The following is a 14,793-nucleotide window of genomic DNA, read 5'->3' as shown; positions in this document are numbered from 1 at the left end:
GTCATCTGTGTAGGGCTGGAACTGCACTCTGGACACAGTCTGATGGAGAATGAAGCCAAACCAGAAAGCAATGCTGAGAGCAAGTGAGAGAGAGAGAAACACATTCTAGCTGATGTTGTTAAGCCTTGGATAAGCCCAACCACCCCTTGTACTTCTGAGTTACATGGCCCAGGGAATTTCCTTTTTTGCCTAAGTTAGTTAGAGTTGAGTTTCTGTCACTTGCTATTAAGAATCCTGAATGTAATATGTTTTTGAACTACACATTTGGGTAGGAAATCATAGTCTTTACTGTGAAATCAAAATCTGCCCGTTTTCATGATTATGCTTAGTATGCATGCTATAGCATGAAGATGTTCAGATAATCATACCCACCTTAAGATTAATTACTGAGAAAGAAGAAAAACAACCAGGATGAAGATAAAGTATATTTTTCATTTTCTTTCACTACGTACAGAAAGGAATGGGTGAGTTGTGCTGATACTCTAAGGGAAATTCCATTTTGATCTTCCCAATGAATTACTCATGGAAAATTAGGAAAATGGTGTTGTCATTACAAAGTGGCTCTAGTCCTGGAGATGACATCTATCGGAGGCACACACTAAAGGAAGAAGGAGTCAAGAAGCTGGAGACTAGCAAGGAAAAGATCAAACATTAACTAATCATCTATTCTGGGCTAGACATGGCACTAAATTTAAGTGGGGAAGGAAGGAGGAAACTTAAGAGGGAGGACAACTTGGTCCAGATACACACATACCACTCAGTTCTGTGAAAAATCACAACTACATTACTTAGTAGGGTTAGCAAAACCTCATTAATTTGTAACAATGGTAAAAGAAAGTAGGCTTACAAAGAATCTGAACTGTGAGATATAAAATACATCCCCAATGACTGCATTGTTCTTAGAAGATTCCCAGTAAACGCTCTCTGAATGAATGAATAAAAATAAAACACATTACTTTCAATAGAATACACACAATCTAAGCTGTGAATGTTGAGAAAGAAATTAGGGGTAAAATAATGGAGAACAAAACTCATATTTGGCATTTTCCTATTCTGAGCACTCCACAGAGAAAAATCTAATTTTTTTCTGCCCTTATCAGATAAAGCTATTGATTCAGGGGAATAGGTTATGCGGAAACCATGGAAGTTTCTAGTCAGGCAGACTCTGGGTTCAACACTATTACTCCAGGCAACAGACGAGCGTCTCTGAAGTTCAACGTCCTCATCTGTCAAATGGGAACAATAATGATTCTCTTACGGGATGGTTGTGAGGGGTGAGTTAAATACTGACGGGAATTTGACCCAGGAAACTTTTGTACCTCTCATTTTAAGGGAGGAAAATTTTCAAAAGTAGATGATCAGGAATTAAGGTAGAATACACTGAAAATGAATAGCGGGGATAGTTTGTTTGCAGGTGAGGCGGCTCTGAGACCTGGAGGCTGGAAGAGCCGGATGCTCAGGACACCTAGGACGCTTCCTGGCCCGACGTGGCAAGAGGACCGACCCCTCTCTGCGCAGGGTCACCAAATGGCCCGGTTCCAGTTTAGGTGTCAGAATCTACCCACCTCCAGTTTGCGTCCTTTTCTTTTTGCAGTTTAAAGTCGGACTGGAGGAGGAAGGGTGGAGGTAAAACGTGCGTTAAAAAAATTACAGTTCAGATTACAAGAACAACAGAATCACCAAGGTCAGTGTGGGTGTCAGCGAACTATGCAAAATCCTGCGGAATGAGGAGTCATAAACGCCCTGAAAAGAATTCTACATTTTAATTTTAGAAGCTCTTTCCAGAGTCCCCTACAGCCTGCCGCTTGCCACCCTTTGGTCCTCTCTCCCGGCTTATTGATCATCACCCTCCTTTCCTCCTTTTTCCTTCCAGCAAAAGTAAGCATCCAAAAAACTTTAATTCTTCTCCAGAAGTCCTAAGCCAATTTCGCAGTCGCGGAGCTTTTTCACTGCTTTAACCCAACTTTCTTTCGTTTCTTTGGCGAGAACCTGAAATCAGGGCTGCCCGACAGGCTGGAGCCCTACGTCGGGGAAGCGTGGGGCTTAGTTCCGGCGAAACCCTCAGGTGCCTGTGCGGGAAGCTAATTTTCCCCCGGGGTGGGGTTCAGAGTGCCGGCAGGGACCTAGCAGGACGCTCGCTCAGGTTCCCAGCCCCAAGTCCCTGGCGGCGGGGACGCGCGCGCGCCGGAAGTAGGCGCTTTAAGCCCGAGCGGCGACTGCCGCACTAGCTATTTTTAGCGGCGCGTCGCCCCCCTTTCCCCCGGCCTCCGGCTTGGTAGCCTCCGGCGGGCGGCCGCCGCTCCGCGGCTCCCTCCTGTCTCCCCCGCCGTCACTCGCTCTTGGTAGCGTCCACGCGGGCAGGTCTGGAAACTGAGCATGTCTGGAAGCGCTCGGCGGCCTCGGCGGCGGCGGGGGCAGAGCCAGGCTGCGTCAGGCTGAGCCCATTCACCGCGCGGCCGCAGGAGCGCAGCGCCGACGCCGCGCCGCCCAGCCCCGCCGAGAGGGGCGCACTCGCCGCCGCGGGGCCCGCCGCCGCTCACCGCAGCCCCCTCCTGGCGACCCGCAAGTAAGTTTGTGAGGCGGCTGGGCGGTGGGGCGAGGGCTTGGCGCCCCGGGGAAGCCCACGCTGGCAGGCGGGAGGCACGGCTGGCGCTCGGAGAACCGGCTGGCCGCTGCCCCAGGTGCCCGGCGCCTCGGCGAGCCTCTTGGCCAATTTGAAAGTAGTGGCCACTGGGATGTTCTAGCGGGGTAGAGGGGGCCGGCAAAGCAGGAAGTCTGAACTGACTTCGGCGGAGGCCGAGGGGGCCGACTTGGGAAGAGGGAAGGACTGCGCAGCGAGAGAGCGGGCTGGTGCGGGATGGGTTTGGGATGCGGGCTGCCGGCCGAGAACAGCCGCAGAGGGAAAGCCGGGTGTCTCCGGGGGATAGGGTTGAGAGCGCCGTGTGGGAGGCATAGTAGAGGGTGAGCGTGTCCTGGCCGGAGGAGCGGGAGGGAAGATGGATGGAAAGTGGGGCGCGTGGAAAGCGGATTTGAACCAGAGCTTAGGACGCCGGTGGAAGGGGCCGTGGGCTCCGGAAACGAGTGGACTCGAATAATTTGGGGAGTCTGTACCAGGTCAGGGCGATATAATGATGGAGAGGGACAGCCTTGGATCGAGGTCTTCGAAGCGAATACGCGAGGCCAAATGTTGGGAACTGGCTGGACAGAGGATGGAGGCAGAAAGTGGCCTGGAAGGGCCAGTAGGAAAATCGCTGAGGGATTTGGGTGAAGGGGAGGAGGGGAGCGGTGCAGAGATCGAGCGGAGGAACGGGGCTGCTGGTGGGGCTAAAAGGCTCAGGAAAGGCTTGGAGGCTACTACGTGCGGTCCCCCTGACTAGTGACTTAGTAGCGGTTCTCTGAGGTTTACTTGCACGCCAGGCTCCTCCTTCATCTTCTACCTCGCTTGTTAACAGGGCAGCTCGCCTTAGGCAAGCTTGTAGATTTGGACAGATTAAGCCACCGGGAAGGTAGTCATTTGCAGGGGAGCCGCCAGTGCTTCTCTTGAGTGGTTCCCGGCACCCTCAGGGTGCAATGTAGGGTCTGAATGTGTGTGTTTCAGGGGGTGGGGGAGGATGATTTCTGCTCTAGGCCACAGGAATCCGCGGTCTCGCCCGGGAGGTACGGTGTTTGGGGCCGGGAAGTCAGGCAGAAGTCTGCAGTGAGCAACTCGCGGCGGGGCGTGTGAGTATGCGTGTGTGCGCGCCTGTGCGCGTGTTGCCCGCCCGGGGTCGCGTGTGTTGCTGCAGTCTGTCTCCATGACGAGGAGATCCAGGGCTCCACAGGCGGCACGGGGAGGGGATTAAAGGAAACGTGCTTTCCTACCTCTCTTCTGCCTCCTTTCCCTAGGGTCACATTCTTTGCTCGTCCAATGATGCTCTTCTCTAACCTCTTCCCCCGACTCCTGCACATCCCAAACCTGACGCCGGTCTTGTCCTCTGATTCGGTACCCCGGAGGACGCTGCTGTCCCTACTCTGCCAGAGGGAATCCGAGGAGTCCCGCTGGTTAGAGGGGCTCCCGAATCCACCAGTCTTTCCCTGGGGCGTCACTCCGGGGGTCCTCAGTTCACTCTGCTGCCCCTACAGGTGACGCAGTGTTGTTGCCCCACGGATCCCAGTGATGGCTCCAAATAGCCAGCACTTACTGGTTCTCGCGAGGTGGGTCTCTCCGGAGTTCCCCACAGGTGATTGTAACTTAAAAAGAAAAAGATCAGATTAGTAGAAAAAACAAGCACTGAGGGCAAAAAGCTTTATGTAAAAGCGCCTCTCAGACTAACAAATATTTTACCCACCAACCACAAGAAGGGAAGAAGCTTCTACAGCGTATGCATCTGAAAATGGAGGGGAGGGGGCGGCGGAGCGGGAGTTGTCACCATGTCCATGGCTTCTTAGACTCCGTCCAGCTTGATATTTCCTGTCCTCCGTGCCATATTTTAAGCGAGACTTTACCAAATACAGGAAATGAGGATGAAGGCGACTCTGGAAACCTGTGCCATCTGTGGAAGGACTCAGAGAAGGGAGAGCGAGAGCTGTGCTTACTGTCTGCCAGATATTTCAGAGAGCTGGGCTCTGAGATTGTGTGTTCAGACATCAGAAATCATTCTGAACATCCAAATTGCAGGGGGGAGACTCAGATGAAGGGAAGTGAGAAACTCTAAAAAAGTGATGAGGACCATAGTTTGGGGTTGTCTTGCAAGGGGATCGCTGACCTGTGGAGGGACACAGCAGAAAGAACAGCAAGCTGCTAATGGCCAGGGGCATATCGTCTTATTCCATAGGACAGTGGCTGGCCCAGTTTCTAGTACAGTTACTACTGAAAAATATCTTTTGAAATATGGCCATGATTCTGGATATCTGTAGGGTGAAAAGTTTGCATAAAAAGACGTATTCTGTCATTTTCTGCTTCTATTACTGCGTTTGTTTCATTGATTATTATTAGAACATGTGGTGAAGGTAAAATAAATTATTATCTTACCCATGAATCCTGTTCTCCCCAGACTGCTGCTCAAATAGATATAACCAAATATGTTTGCCTGTTTTTTGTTTTTGGGAGTCATGGAGGAAGGCGAGTTGGGCAAATTGATTAGGATGTCAAATAAAGGCAGAGTTTAGGCACCTGAAGATCTTTTGTGTGCATGGAGGTGAAAGCTTCATTTATATAATGCTAAATTCAGTGCAAAATGAGAAAACCCTTCTGTCTCCACTCCTCACCTCCTGCCTTTGAAATACAAAGGATTGTACCCTTGGGCTGGTTCCTAGTCCTCTGAAGCCTAGCTTAATAATTTTCCTGGAGGATTGTTCCCTAAATTCAGGTACACTTTAGGAAATAATCAATGGACTCTTTGCAGCCCTAAGGTAAAGTCATTTAAAAAAAAAAAAAAAAGTGGTGAAATGGCTTGATGAAGCAGAATAATGAGTGAGAGAAATATTAACCAAAGTGGAAGAAGAGAAATCACTTTCTCTTGCCTCAGGGATAGATCTTACTGACAGGCTTAGAACAGTGGTTCTCAACAGGGGCAGTTTTGCCCCCCAGGGGACACTGGCAATGTCTGGAGGTGTTTTTGGTTGTTACAACTGGGTGGGGAGGGGTGCTACTGGCTTCTCGTGGGCAGAGGCCAGGGATGTTGCTAATATTCTACAAGGCATTGGGTAGTCCCCCATAACAAAGAGTTATCCAACCCCACATGTCAGTAGTGCTGAAGATAAGGAACCCTGGCTTAGAACTAGGTATGATTATAATGAAAAGCAGCTCCCGTCAGGATGCTTTCACATATTCCTATTGGAAGTCTATCTTGAAAATCAAGAGTAGTTAATATTAAGAGACTTTCTTTGCAAATGGCCCCATATTCAAAAACAGTTGCTTTAAGGAAATTAAAGAGGTTTCCTTTTAGCAGAACTTCTTTTCAGCCTTCAAAAAAAAAAAAGTCCTAAAGTAGATTGGGAATGTCTGAAAAGACATATATAGTATGCATAGGAACTAAGTAAACATTTTTTTGATGAAAACAAGTTAAAACTGTTCTGCCACTGTATTTTTCACTGTACTTGTTTGGTAATTGCTTTTAAAAATACATAGTTTTAAAATTAATTTAATTTAAATTACAACTAATAAATTCTTCATGTAGTGAGGGATTGAACCGAATCAGAGAAAAATGTTAGCTGAACACTTATTAGAAGCCTCATGAAGTGTTCCAAAATGAAACCTTAGTATTTGTAGACCTCTGCCCAGGAAGGTAAGAACCCTGTATAATTTTCGTGCATTTAGTTTCAGTTTTAAATCGACAGCAAGGCATATATTGAGAAGCAAACCTTTCTGGCTTGCAGCACAATACACTGCCTGGAGAGGGGAAACAATAGCTTACACTCTTGGATGTAATAAGATCAGGGAAGTGTTCTAAGAACACCTGTGTGCAGGAACTCAGAACGCTTGCTTGATAAAACCTTTGTCATGATCACACTGAGGCCTGGAGAAACGAAACAGATTTAGTCAGTATTTCTACCCTCTCCCCTCCATCTCCCTCACCTGCCAGCACTTTTGTTGGTGGGTCGGTTTCAGAATTCATTCTAAAGGGATCCTCATTAGGACTGCTTACTTCCCTTCTTGTTCTAATAACCATTCCCTCCATCCTTGGCCGTCACCATCCCTCAGTCCTTCAGGAATTCATGCAGCAGAAGAGTCTCCTGCTTAGTTTCTGGGGCACCCAGTAACCTCTCCTTTTCTCCTGTGTGTACAAAGACAAACAGCTCTTTCCTGCTTCTAAGAGGAACAGAGATTTGTGTCTCTCTTGGAAAAAGGCAGTGGGGAGAGTCCTTGTTTTCCACAGAGGCAACCTCAGTTTCTCTGCTTGCATCCTTGAACTGTCTTGTTCAGTTGTTTGTTCAGTTGCATATTCTTGATTTTAGGAAGGCTTCCTCTTCCCAAAGACACAGTGAAAGAACTGAGCAAGACAGAACTTCACTGTGAGCCGCACTGGTGTTGATAGAGGGCACCTCTCATGGGCTTGTATGAAGCCTCAGGAATATGATTTGAACCAATGATAATTCTATTTGTAAATTCGACAAGAATTTGTAAATTCAACAGTAGCAGCTTCTGTTCTAGGCACTGGGGCTCTGCATTTGCAATGCCGAGCTGCATTGTGCATTGCAACCGGTTTGCAAAACCAAGTTCGTTTAGAGTAATATACATATATTTCATGTATGTCTCAAAGTCTATCTATAAAAAGAAACACAGGATGGGTATTCGTTTTCATTAAAGTTGGAGAGGCTATAGAGATATATAGCCTTATTCTTAAAAATACTTCAGAACACAGTGTTGATATGCAGAAGGCAAAAGAAACCATTAGGGGGGAAACAGTTACATGTTTCTCTGTAGATCAGACAAGGAGGGAGTGAGCAATCCGAGGTGAAAGGGGTCAGTTCTTATCTCCCTTTTCCTTTCTTTAGGAAATAGTTATTGATTTTGTTTGACATTTGAGGAAGGAGAGATGGTTTCCTTCCCCACAGATACTTGTTGAATGGATCTGTGCCCTTTTATACTTCTGATAGCCATAGTAGGAGGCAGTGGGCTGGCTGGTATGATGGTTAGAGTGAAGCAGAATTTCAAATCAATTTTGTCAATAATGTTTGTGACAAAGGCTCACTTTCAAAAACTGAGCATACCGTGTCACTATTTTTTTTTTTTTTTCCCATGTCACTATTTTGATGAGACTAATATAAAGATTTCAGAGCTGAACATCTTTGCTGATTTGGCTACTAGGTACTACCTATGCTTTAAACTATCAGAGTATAAGTATTGGGAGTGGGGAATGAAATAATATGGCAGCTTCTCTTACCTAGAAACAAACTTGCGGGCCACTCTGGCAGGTCATTGCCCAGCTGGAAGAAGGGTAGTGTCAAGGCTGGGAATTTGATTGAACAGTGTATGCTGTCCTTGCTGAATTCAAGAACAAGAAAAAGAACAACAAAAGCAGGAATTTGAAGTTCATGCTATAGCAGAGGCAAAGAGAGTTTCTGCTTTTAATTTCATTTTAGCTGATTATTGTTAAGGACAAGCAGCAGTAATGCATGAAAAAGGTAACCTCGCCTGTGGAAGGTTTTACTTTTGTTCATAAATCCTTGTTCATCTTAAGAAGCAAATAGCCTAGAACATATCCTGAGGCTTTCAGCCTTCAGTATAAATAGCGTGTCTCTTCTATCTCTAGAATATTCGTTATGTGATATCATTTGGAATCTGAATACTGGGCTAAATTGGCTGGTGCAATCCCTTCTAATTTAGTGATTTAGAGTTGTCTCTGTCCTTTTAAAGAAGGTGGAAGAGATATACTGTTTGCCATTGGGAGCACAGTTATGGGTGCTGGAAGCAGCCTCTTTTACACACAGACGTGCCTGGTACTGGACATTGGTCTGGGACTCCACTGACCGAAACATAGATCTTAGTCTTCTGGATTATGAAGCCTGATTTTAACAATTTTGATTGGAACCAGAGCTGCGACCAGGCTTGTGAATCAATTGATGTTTTCGGAAAAGACCAAATGATGAGCCAGAATACTCGCCACCCATTGCCAGGAAGGAGGTACAGCAGTTTAAGGAGAATCAAGAGATTTGCAGTCAGATCTGGCACTCTTACTTAGTAGTTTTGTGACTTTAGATGGGGTTTTGTTTTTCTTTTTTAACTTCATGGAGCTCCAATTTCCTCATCTTTGAAATGGAGATTTTTTTTTTCCTGTAGAGTTCACTATAGGATTAGAGGAAATATTTTCAAAGCAAAAGTGCGTATGAATAGTGTTGGTGATGGTGGTGCTTATATGTCCTTCTAGTGCTGGAATTTAAATGGTTACCATCTAGGAAGTGGAAGTAGTGGGACCATTGGTGAGCAAGATGAGATGGAAAAGGACAATGGGAGTGGATCATAGTTAGGAAGGGGTTTTGGAGGTGAAGTAGTCTGATGTCCTCTTTTGACTGATGGGGCCTTGGGGACTCAGGATTATGGTGTGATTTGCCCAAGTTTATGCTGCATCATTTCAGTTGAGTCTACAATTTTTCAAAGTCTCCATCCTAACATTCTCCACCTTAAGAGCACACTTATTTTCTTGGTTAAATCCATGTTTTTTCTGTTTATCTAAAAATGGTTATTCAGCTCAAGAACCTCTCTTTTCAGTTGTTATATTCCAGGTGTTTTATAGGCAACTAAAGAAGGCATCAATGGATCTCTAATTGAATTTGTTTAGGAGTTCAACTGAGCTGTTCACTTAAATGATCAAGATGATCAAGTACATGCTTATTTTTTCCTAATTGGGGTGAACATTAGTAGAGTTTTATCTAGAGTTTTAAAAACCAAAAAAAAAGCCACTATGGATAATGTTCTTAAACTAGGTTATTGCTATTAATGACAAGAAAATTGAAGATTGGCCCTTGTTGATGGTTCTGTTGCTAAATTAATAGTTTCGTTTTTGTTTTAGATCAGTGCTATTGCCATTGTGGTTTCTTGAAGAGTTTCAGATTCAATGAAAATGTTAAAACCTACATGTGTTGGAAGTACTTTGTGAGTTGTAAAGTATATTATGTATGTTGTCTTATTTGTAATTTATGGTAAAGATATATTATCAGTTGCAATAATGAAAGACTTAAAATTGAAAGCCAGAACAGAAAAAACATTCCCTTTCGAATCAGACAAACTTGAATTCAAATCTCCATTTTTTTAGTCACTAGCTGTGAAAACTTGGACAAATTACTTGACTTTCCAGCTTCTCTTGTCTTTTGCAAATCACACCCACCAGATTACAGGTATGATTCTTGTGATGATTAAGTAAGATAAGCAAGTAAAGATCTTAGCATGATGCCTGGCGCGCTTCTTTGTCCTGGTACACTGCTAATTCACCGTACTTCAGCTATACCTCGAAAGTAATCATTTATACTTGAATTAGTTCAGAGTTTTTCACTGTAAAGAATCAGAAAACCTGATTTTAAGTGACTTGAGGGGAAAAAAAAAAGAGAGACTTCATGAATGTGTAACTGAGTAAAATAGGGGAGTATATCTGGCTCCAGGTAGGACCTAATTTAGGGCTCAAACCATGTGACTAGTTCATTGTTAATGGGAGTGAGAATAAAAAGGTTGTTAGTAGTCCAGTTGGAAACTATGCATTAATTTCTTTTAAGTCTTCCAATAGCTTCCTCTTCTTGGACAGAAGCACACAGGCTTGCAAAAACAATAATAAATCCATTATAGATAGCTGTACGTAGAAAAGTTTTGAGCTGCTTACATAGATTATTTTGTGGGAGGGAATGGAGTGAAGCTGAAATTTCAATGGAACCTACCAATAGTGGTAAGTCAAAATAAGATAAGCAGTAAAACACAGCAGAACAAAATTCAAAGCTTCAGTTTTGTAATTTATCAGAGTTCCTTAACTGAATTAAATAGAAACTGGTTCTGGGCAATTTAAGCAGAAAGGAATTCATCATATGGTCATGGAGTAGTTCATGGAATCGAAGGAAATGCTGAAGAACAAGACCTTGGAAAGGATGCCCCACTGTCGGGTTGAGTCAACCCTAGCTGTTTTCCGTCATTGTGTCACTGTGCCCAAGACTCAGAATTCTGAGAGAGAGAGAAAGAAAGAGTCAGTTCAGAGAAAGAACAGGGCATCTTGACTGGCCGTCCACCAACATTGTGTTTCATGGGCCCAAGGGGCTACCAAGGCATAGTCTCTAATCTGCTCCTACCAGAAGGAGGGGAATAAATGATACCGGGCAGGCATACTCAACTCATGTCCACTACATAGATTCGGATGGGAAAAACTTGCTTCAGTGATGATGAATTACTAGAAGGGAAAAAAGGAAAACAAAAACAAAACAACAGCAACAACAAATAAAACGAGTGTATTATCTAAAGAGAATCCATGTGCGAGACAAAAATACTCTGTCAGTTTCCTAAGGCTACTCTTACAAATTACCACCCACTGGGTGACTAAAAACAACAGAAATTTATTCTCTCACAGTTCTGGAAGATAGAAGTGTGCAATCAAGGTGTTGGCAGGGCCATTCTCTCTTTGAAGATTCTAGGGGGAGAATCTGTTCCATGCCTTTCTCTTAGCTCCTGGTGCTGCCAGTAATCGTTGGTGTTCCTCTGTTTACAGAGGCATCACTCTAATCTCTGCCTGCATCATCACATGGTGTGCTTTCAACCCTGTGTTGAATCTGTGTCTCTTCTTTTCTGATAAGAACACTGGTCATATTGGATTAAGGGCCCATATTGTTCTTGCATGACCTCATCTTAATGTAAGCAGTTAACATCTATAATGACCCAATTCCAAATGAGGTCACATTCTGAGATTCTGGGAAGGACATGAGATTTGGGGAGACACTATCCAACCTAGTACTGATGTAATGTGGATAAAATAAACAACAATGCACATAGCTAGGCCTAAAGGGTGGGAAGGGGGTACTATCCTATTATTCTGTTATAAAACTCTATCTGAAGTATCATGCCTGGTTTAGGCACCCCTTTTCAGATGATCATGTGTCCCCTGGAGAACTAGTGGAAAAACAATTTGCTTTGTAAGGGTAGTTTTTTGGAACTACAGACCATAAACTTGGCAAAGAGGAGCTCAAGATAAATATAATATGAGCTTCCAATTGTTGAAAGGAAGAAAGATGTAATCTTTATTGCTCGCTTAAGAGCTAGGACCCGTGGCCGGGAATTTCAGAGAAGCCGATTTTCTCTCACTGTAAGCGAGAGCAATCTTATATAAGTGTGGTTCAGGAGTCCCCATCTCTGGAAGCACTCAGCAGAAGCTCATCATCCATATTTGTTCTGGATGACGTAGAAGAGATTTCTAAATATCCAGGGAGCTTAGATTAGATAACTGCCCAACGTTCCATGTTTAAGATTCTCTTCTTCTAGGAATACATAGGACGTTAGTGGTCCCCCAAACATTTACTGAGCATGAAGCATGGTATTATATGTTGGTGGAAACAGTAGTAAACATGGCATGCATAGTCTCTGGTTATTACGTAGATAAATATTTCAGTGGTCTACTATGGTAGTGATAGTACATATCCAGGAACCTGTAAAGTATCTGGCACAAAGCACAAGATTAGTAATTACTTGTTGAGTGAATTTATTGTTTAATCGGAGTCTACTTTACAAATATAGGTTCAAGTTGTTTACCTGGAGTACTTAACCTGATAGTTTTCGGTACTGTCATATTCCTTCATACGATTTCTCCACGGCCTTCTGGCTGTATAGGATTACCTTGTTCATATATCATCCCTCTCTTTGTTTCATTTTTACCATCTTAAAAATAGGGTTGGAGTTGGGGAGTGATTTTCCCCCTTAATCTTTTTCCGCCTCTGGGCTATCTTTGCCAACAGAGGCAGCCCTGAACCTCTGAAGTTCATGTGTTAATGTGACGACTGGAGGGAACTTTAAAGCAGTGTTTCTCAGAGTGTGGGACACTATGACTGATTTTATACGAGATGACTTTGGGTGGTGTATGGATATGTATTGAAGTGAATTGAAAGGATTTTGAATTTGTTCTCTTCCAATGTTTCTTATTAAGGCAAGGAGGAAGTTTCAATTTGGTGCTAGTGTTAAACATGTATTCGAGATACTAGTTTTAGCTCCCTTTTTAACAGAGTAGGCTTCAGTTGCCAAGCTTTCAAAAGTCCAGTAAAACTATTTTGTTTTCATTGTATTCATTTTTGTTTTATTTTCTTTCATGCTAAGTGCTAGTTTCCATATAAAATAATGACACAAAGCTTCCTTTAAAAATTCATGCAGTTACATTTTTTAATGGTATGATATTTTTAAAAAATCGAGAAGGTAATATATATAGATGATTGAGACTTGGAAATTTCTATGTCAAAGTTCTCCTGATGATTCATATGTCTGGACTTTCTTCCTTGCTGTTTCTGGCACTCCTTTGCACTGTGGACACCTGAAAGCAGCTGTTCTGTGTAAGAGTCCTCCCTTTCTGTGTTGGTTCACAAGATACCTGTTGGCCCAGAGAAAGGGAACTTTGTGCATATAAATATGGCTTTGCGTTGCTTATAGTGCCTAGGTACTATGTATTTCTGAACTATCCTTTAAAAGCAATTCAAAATTTCTTTTCTGGCTTTTAAGGTAGATTTGTACATTGATAGAATAAATGTTGAATTAATTTTAATTTATGTAATTTTTTCTCCATTGTATTTGTTTTTGTTTTCCTTTCTTTTTGTGATAGGGCCCAGACTTCATAAAGAAGAAAGGAGATTTTTTTTAACAGGTTTTTTTATTTTTACATTTTACTACCTCAGGGAATCAATTATAATACTGAAGGAATTTAAAAATTTTTCAGCCAATTTTATGCATGAGCATGTTTAAAAAGTCAAAATTTTCTACAAGGCATATGATATAGACTAGTAGTTTCCTCCTCCACTGCTCACCATCTCCAATTCCTTATTCATAGGAAGCAACCACTTTTTTTCTGGTGTTTATTTCCGTATTCTTAAATACATAGAGTTCTAGATCTTGATATTTGCTTTTATCTGGTAACTTCCTAGATTAGAAGATATGGAAGATGAGTATTAATATCTCTTTCACTAACTTCCCTCCATCTTGTTCTTCCTCCATCTTCCCACTCTTCCCAACATTATTTCTTTCTTTTATTTTCATTTTTTTATTTTTGATGAAATAAAGTTCAGAAGTTTGGTTTCCACTTAAGATGGAGAAATTCACAAGAAATCACTCCCACTATCACAATGACAAAGAGCTGGATTTTGTATATTATATAAAGTCATAACTTGTCTTGGGCCCATCAAGAGCTGAGGTCACAAGATAAGCAAGTGAACTGAAGTCCAAAAAAGGACAAGTCCTTCTAAGGAGATATGGGACATGAACACTTTTTTACCTGTGCCAGCTCATAGGAAGAAGAAATAATATACATAAAAGTGAATAAGAAGAGTACACCCATGTTCAGAGCAGCATTAGTCACAGTAGACATGGCGTAGAAACAACCCAAGTGTCTATCGATGGATGAATGGATAAACAAAATGTAGCATATACATATACAATACAATATTATTCAGCCTTAAAAAGGAAGGGAATTCTGACACATGCTGTAACATGGATGAACCTTGAAGACTATGTAGGTGAAAGAAACCAGTCACAAAAAGACAAATTCTTATATGATTCCACTTTATAAGGTACCTTGAATAGTCAAACTTATGGAGATGAAAAGTAGAATGGTGGCTGTCCCGGGCTGTAGGGAGGGGGAAATGGGGAGCTCTTGGCTAATGGATACAGAGTTGCAGCTTTGCAAGATGAAAAGGTTCTGGAGATGGACGGTGGTGATGGTTGCTCAACAATGTGAATGGACTTAATGCCATTGACCTGTACACTTAAAATGGTAAAGATAATAAATTTTATGTTATGTGTGTTTTACCACAACTAAAGATAATAATAAAAATATTTTAGAAAGCGAATAAGAAGAAAGATTTAAAATCTTTAAAAACTTCTGGAAAGTCAAGTAAGGACTAGCAGGAGAGCTGAGAATACCTGGGAGCGTAGATGCAAGGGGAGTCTGCATTCTCTCACAAGTTCTTTCTTTTTTTATAATTGAAGTATAGTTGATTTACAATGTGCGTTAGTTTCTGGTATACAGCAAAGTGATTCAGTTATACATATATATATTCCTTTTCATATTCTTTTCCATTATGATTTATTACAGGATATCGAATATAGTTCCCTGTGCTATACAGCAGGACCTTGTTGTTTATTTTATATAT

The 14,793-nt window shown here is 42.7% G+C and overlaps 1 protein-coding gene across 2 annotated transcripts in view; it reads left to right on the top strand.

Moving 5' to 3' along the window:
* Window positions 1–2,482: 2,482 nt before the first annotated feature.
* OXR1 (oxidation resistance 1) overlaps window positions 2,483–14,793 on the top strand; it is a 475,322-nt gene continuing 463,011 nt past the window's right edge. For both annotated transcript variants that reach the window (XM_059901532.1, XM_059901530.1), the window contains exon 1: window positions 2,483–2,566. The gene's annotated coding sequence lies outside the window, so the exon portion shown is untranslated. The remainder of the gene's footprint in view (window positions 2,567–14,793) is intronic.

Source organism: Balaenoptera ricei, chromosome 17 (assembly GCF_028023285.1).
Source record: "Balaenoptera ricei isolate mBalRic1 chromosome 17, mBalRic1.hap2, whole genome shotgun sequence".
In the NCBI taxonomy this organism is placed as follows: domain Eukaryota; kingdom Metazoa; phylum Chordata; class Mammalia; order Artiodactyla; family Balaenopteridae; genus Balaenoptera; species Balaenoptera ricei.
Note: the sequence above shows the minus strand (reverse complement) of the source record. Positions and strands in the feature narration are given on the sequence as shown.